This window comes from Triturus cristatus, chromosome 5_2 (assembly GCF_964204655.1).
Source record: "Triturus cristatus chromosome 5_2, aTriCri1.1, whole genome shotgun sequence".
NCBI lineage: Eukaryota > Metazoa > Chordata > Amphibia > Caudata > Salamandridae > Triturus > Triturus cristatus.
The window spans coordinates 52473424-52479423 of record NC_140588.1 but is presented as its reverse complement, the minus strand read 5'-3'; the positions used below and the strand labels follow the sequence as shown (position 1 = coordinate 52479423).

The following is a 6000-nucleotide window of genomic DNA, read 5'->3' as shown; positions in this document are numbered from 1 at the left end:
GATGAGTGCATGCATGGTGCCTGGTAGATTGGATAAGTGCAAGAGCAGTGCCAGAGTTATTCCATCAGTGCATCAATAGTACCTAGATGAATGAATGAGAGCATGGGTAGTGCTTGGGTGATAGGATGAGTGCATGAGTACTACCTGAGTGAATGCATGACTGCACAGGTAGTGACTGAATAAATGGTTGAGTGCAAGCATCATGCCTGAGTGATTGCATGAGTGCATGGGTAGTGCCAGAGTGAATGGATTACTGCAAGCATAGTGCATGGTTCATTTAGTGAGTGCATAGATACTGCCTCAGTGATTTAATGAATGCATGGATACTAAATGGATGAATGAATGAGAGTATGGGTAGTGCCTGTATGGATGCATGAGTACATTGGTAGTTGGTGGGAGATTGGATCAATGCATGAGTACTGCCTGAGTGAATGTATGGGTGCATAGGTAGTACGTGAGTGGATGGTAAAGTTGAAGGATAGTGTCTGAGTGATTGGATGAGTGCATGGGTAGTGCCTGGGTGATTGGATGAGTACACGAGTACTGCCTGACTGAATGCATGAGTGCATACATAGTGACTGGGTGAATGGTTGAGTGAAAGCATAGTGTCTGAGTGATTGAATGACTCCAAGGGTAGTGCATGAATGAATGGATTAGTGCAATGGTAGTGTGTGGCTCATCCAGTGAGTACATGGTTAGTGTGTGCATGATTGGATGACTGCATGGCTACTGTCTTGCTGACTGTATGAGTCTATGCACAGTGTTTGAGTAAATCTATGAGTGCATGGGTAGTGCCTTGGGGAATAGCTGAGTACAGGGGAATTGCCTGGGTGACTGCATGAGAGCATGGATAGTACCTGGGTGAATGAATCATTATATAGGTAGTCCCTGGGTGATTCGATGAATGATTGGATAGTGTATAATTGGTTCCGTTAATGCATGGTTAGTGTCTGTGTGATTGCATGAGTCCATGTGGACTGCCTCGATAACTGCAGTGTCTGAAAGAATTGATGAGTGCATGGGTAGTGGCTTGATGAATAGGTGAGTGCAAGAACAGTGTCTGGGTAATTCTATGAGTGCATGGATAGTAACTGAGTGATTTAATGAGTATATGAATAGTGCATAGGTGTTTGGATGAGTGCATGGGTAGTGCCTGGGAGATTGGATGAGTACATGGGTAGTGTCTGGATGAATGCATAAGTGCGTAGGTAGTGCCTGAGTAAATAGATGAGTGTAAGGGAAGTGCCTGGCTCCTTTGGTGAGTGCATGGGTAGTATATGTGGGATTGCATTAATGCATGGGGCTGCCTTGATCACTGCATGACTGTATGGGCAGGTCCTGAGTGATTCGATGAGTGCATGGGTAGTGGCTATATGAATTGGTGAGTGCAAGAGCAGAGGCCGGATGATTCTAGGAGTTCATGAAAGTATGTGGGTGAGTGAATTAGTGTATGAGTAGTGCCTGGGTGATTGGATGAGTGCATAGGTAGCGTTGGTGTGATTGCTTGAATGCATGGGGACTGCCTCGATCACTGCATGACTGTAAGGGCAGTGCCCGAGTAAATCGATGACTACATGGATAGTGGCCTTATGAATTACTGAGAGCAAGAGCAGTGTCTGGGTGATTCTATTAGTACATGGATAGTACCTGGGTGAATGAATATATGTATGGATAATGCCTGAGTGATTGGATGAGTGCATGGGAAGTGCCTGGGGCACTGAATGAGTGAATGGGTAATGCCTGTGTGATTGTATAAGTGCATGGGTAGTCTCTGAGTAAATGGATTACTGTAAGGGTAGTGCCTGCCTCATTTGCTGAGTGCATTGGGTATTGTCTGTGTAATTGCGTAAATGCATGTGGACTGCTGCAATCACTGCCTGACTGGATGGGCAGTGCCAGAGTCATTCAATGAGTGCATAGATAATGGCTAAATTAATGGGTAAGTGCTAGAGCAGGGAATGGTTCACTCTATGAGTACATGAACAGTACCTGGGTGAATTAATTAGTAGATTGGTAGTGTCTGTGAGTTTGGATGAGTGAATGGGTAGTGCCTGGGAGATTGGATGAGTGCATAAGTAGTGCCTGGGTGATTGCATAAGTGAATGCGTAGTGCCTGAGCAAATGGATTAGTGTAAGAGTAGAGCATAGCTTATTTGGTGAGTGTACTGGTAGTGTCTTTGTGATTGTATGAATGCATGTGGACTGTGTCAATCACTGCATGACTGCAGGCACAGTGTCTGAAAGAATCGATGCGTGCATATGTAGTGGCTAGATGAATAGGTGAGTGCAAGTGCAGTGTCTGGGTAATTCTATGAGTGCATGAATAGTACCTGGGTAAATTAATGAGTATATGGTAGTACATGGGTGATTGGATGAGAGCATGGATAGTGCCTGGGAGATTGGATGAGTGAATGGGTAGTGCCTGGGTGATTGCATAAGTGCTTGCGTAGTGCCTGAGTAAATGGATTACTGTAAGGGTAGTGTCTGCTTCATTCAGTGAGTGTATGAGTAGTGCCTGAGTGAATGGATGAGTGCATGGGTACTGGGTACAAGAATGGGTGAATGCAAGAGTAGTACCTTGGTGACTCCGTGAGTGCATGGATAGTACCAGGGTGAATGAATTAATATATAGGTAGTGTCTGGGTGATTAGATGAGTATATGCACAGTGGCTGTTTGGTTGTATAAGTGCATGGGTAGTCCATGGATAATTCCAAGAGTAAATAGGTAGTGCATTAAAAGAGGAGTGCATTGATAGTGTCTGGGTGATTGGATAAGTGTATGCATAGTGTCTGAGTGAATTTATGAGCTCAAGGATAGTGTTTGAATGATTGGATGAGTGCATAAATTGTGCCATATACAATAGATTCTAACCTTTACCTTTTAAGCCTATTAGCCTTATAATATGTCTTAAAATACTTTTCAAATGAAAAGATACATTATACTTCAAAACTCTCAATATTTTTAAATATAATTAAAAGTACTTTCAATACCCACCGCACCTGTATGAGAAAGACAAAATAATACATACACCTTCTTGAAGACAAATTTAGAGAATATGTGGTGGGAAACAGACGTATTCTAGTATGGGTAGGCTTGCACATCTATTCTGAAACATGTTGTGCATTTGTTAACTCTAACTTCAAAACTATGTAATTTATCATACAGGTGCACAATCTTATCAGTTGTACTAGAGTACTGAGTCACAAAATCTGTCATCTAAGTATGCATCTCAAAAAAAGTCATTGGATAGAGATTTTAATACACATCTGCCCTGTATAATGAGTAGTAAATAACTTTTAATAAAAGCACTTTTATTAGTTTATGCACTTTTGTAAAAAGTAAGTGTGATACTGCTCCTCAGAAATATCATGATACTTTTCAAATAGTGTAAAGTTGAACAATATTATCTTAGTAACAAATAAAATGTAATAACATTTCTTTCACAAATCCAGCTTATCATGCATATTGCATTATGTATTCTTACCGTTCAAGGAATTTAGATACATCATTCAAGAAATCTATTTCCCATTAGTAATATTCTAAACAGTTTAAAAACTGTTTTCAAACTTCAACAGTAGCTACTATAAAGAAGAAAAAGAAGAAATGTTATTTAATATCAAAATATGAGAGAAATTATCGAATTATGTTTTAAAGAACACAAAATAAATGTAGAATTACATAAGATTTTCAATTCCCCTCTTTTGCTGTTCTCCGATTGCACATTACTTCACCATACACAGTGATTTCAATGTACGATCATCATTAAACAGCGGGAAAAAAACAACCAAATTGATTGAAGAAAAAAAAAATCAGCATAGAACATCTTTATCAATATGTGTACCTATGCGTTCTTCTTTCTATATTTTCTTAATCAGTTCCTTTATCTACATTAACTCTATCAAAAATAAATTTCACCGGTGGCCATCACTATACATGTGGGGATGGCGCGTGGGCCTTTTAGGTGGCGCCTCTCGGCCTGGAACCTTCAGCAGGAGGACTACAGGGAACATATGGAAGAGGCTATTGATTAATACTTGTCGTTTAATGTCGGTTCGGTAAAGGGGGCTGAATCTCTTTGGGAGGCACTGAAGCCCACAGTTTGTGGGGTGGACATTTCTGTGTTGTGGCCCGTAGAAAGCGCAGAGACTCCCTCATACAAGCGGAAGCTGAGATACTTGAGCTGGAGGCGCGCAGTAGGGAGGATGGAGGGTGGCATGTTTGCGGCCAACTGCTGCTCACGCAACAGGGCTATTCGCATCTTCTGCTAGACGAGGCCCGCCAGGCATGGTTGGCGACCCGGAGAAGGATCTACCAGTGGGGGGATAAATCTAGCAAGCTGCTGCACAGATTGTGTCAGGGGTCACTCTGCCCCCAGGCTCTCCCGGGAATTGTGGGACTGGATGGGTCACCCATGTCCGACTCCTCTGTTATTGCCAAGAGCTTTGCTACGTATTACGCAGATCTGTATGCCCCCAAGGAATGCTTATCAGCAGAGGTGATCGGCCGCTTCCTGGACGACCTTCCGCCCAAGGCCCTTTCAGACTAAGTGAGTGTGGACTTAGATCGCCCACTCACAGAGGACGAATTGGGAGCCACCCTGGGGGGCTTACACCCCGGGAAGGCCCCGGGACTGAATGGTTTTCCGAATGAATTTTTAAAACGGTTCTTCTTGCAGCTGGGTCCCCACTACCACAAGGTGGTGGAAGAGCCAGGGAATGGGGTCACCCACCTGGTGATTGAAGGCACGTGGAAGTGGTGGTATTCCATAAGCCCGGTAGACCTCCCGATCAACATGCATCATACCGCACTATCTCCCTCTTGAACGTTGAGGCCAAGGTTTTGGCCAAGGCGTTGGCCAACCGCCTTCAGTCGCATATTACCTCCTTGGTTCATCCCGACCTGGCTGGGTGTATGCCCCAACGGGTGACCCGTCACAATATTCGCCGGGTGCACGTTGCTGTTGCGACCTTCAGGGGATTGGGGCAGCGGGTGGCACTTTTGCTGGCAGATATGGATAGGGCATCTGATTCTTTGAACTGGGTGTACCTGTTTGCACTTCTTCACAGGCTGAATATAGGGCCTCGCTTCTTGTCCTATCTAACCCTACTATATACAGATCTAACCGTGTCTGTGCGCGTAGCGGGCTCTGTTTCCTCTACATTTTCCATCGGACGGGGCACCAGACAGTGGTGTCCACTGTCTCCCTATCTGTTCGCATCAGCGGTGCAGGTGGTGTATGGGGGGATGAAATAGCTGGGCGTGTTACTATCAGATTCATCTGCCACATCCTGGGATAGAAACTTGATGCCTGTATGGGATTGTGTACGAGAAGATATTAGAACCTGGTCACAATTGCCCCTATCTATTTATGGTCGGTCGGCTATTTTCAAGATGGTTTCGCTCCTGCGCTTGTTGTACCAGTTGCAAAACCATCCATATGCAATTTCTCCTAGGTGGTTCCGCCAAGTTACTGCGGCCCTGGGTCAGTTTCTCTGGGGTGGTGGGGTGTCTAGGGTGGCCCTACAGACCTGCTTTCATTCCACGTACTGTGGGGGGTTGGCAACCTCTGACATTCTTTCGTATTCATGGCCTCGCATCTGCTAGTCCTTAATGAATGGTGATATGGGGTTAGGACTGATCCGGCGTACGCTGTCGAACAGAGGTAAATGGGCGATCACACCCTACACACGATTCTTTACTCTGCACAGTTGAGACGCTCCCTGCTGTCTGCTACGACAATTGTTTTCCAGATATGGAGGCAGGCGCAACAAAGGATGGGTTGGTGGAATAGGTTGACTCGGGAGACCCCTATCTGGCATAATGGGTGCCTGCCGCAGTTGGCGGCCCTGCCTGGATTTCGTGATTGGTACACTATAGGAATATCCACATTGGGCGATATTATGCGGGGGCCAGTTTTGAAATCCTTCCAAGATATACAAAAAGACTTCCTAATGCCAAAAACTCAATTCTTTATATATTTACAGTTCCGACATGCCATT

The 6000-nt window shown here is 44.5% G+C and overlaps 1 long non-coding RNA gene across 4 annotated transcripts in view; it reads right to left on the bottom strand.

Annotated features, from left to right (window-relative positions):
- Nucleotides 1–3449: 3449 nt before the first annotated feature.
- LOC146822647 (uncharacterized) overlaps nt 3450–6000 on the bottom strand; it is a 332500-nt gene continuing 329949 nt past the window's right edge. For all 4 annotated transcript variants that reach the window (XR_014961810.1, XR_014961811.1, XR_014961809.1 and 1 more), the window contains one exon: nt 3450–3582. This is a non-coding gene — a long non-coding RNA (uncharacterized LOC146822647). The remainder of the gene's footprint in view (nt 3583–6000) is intronic.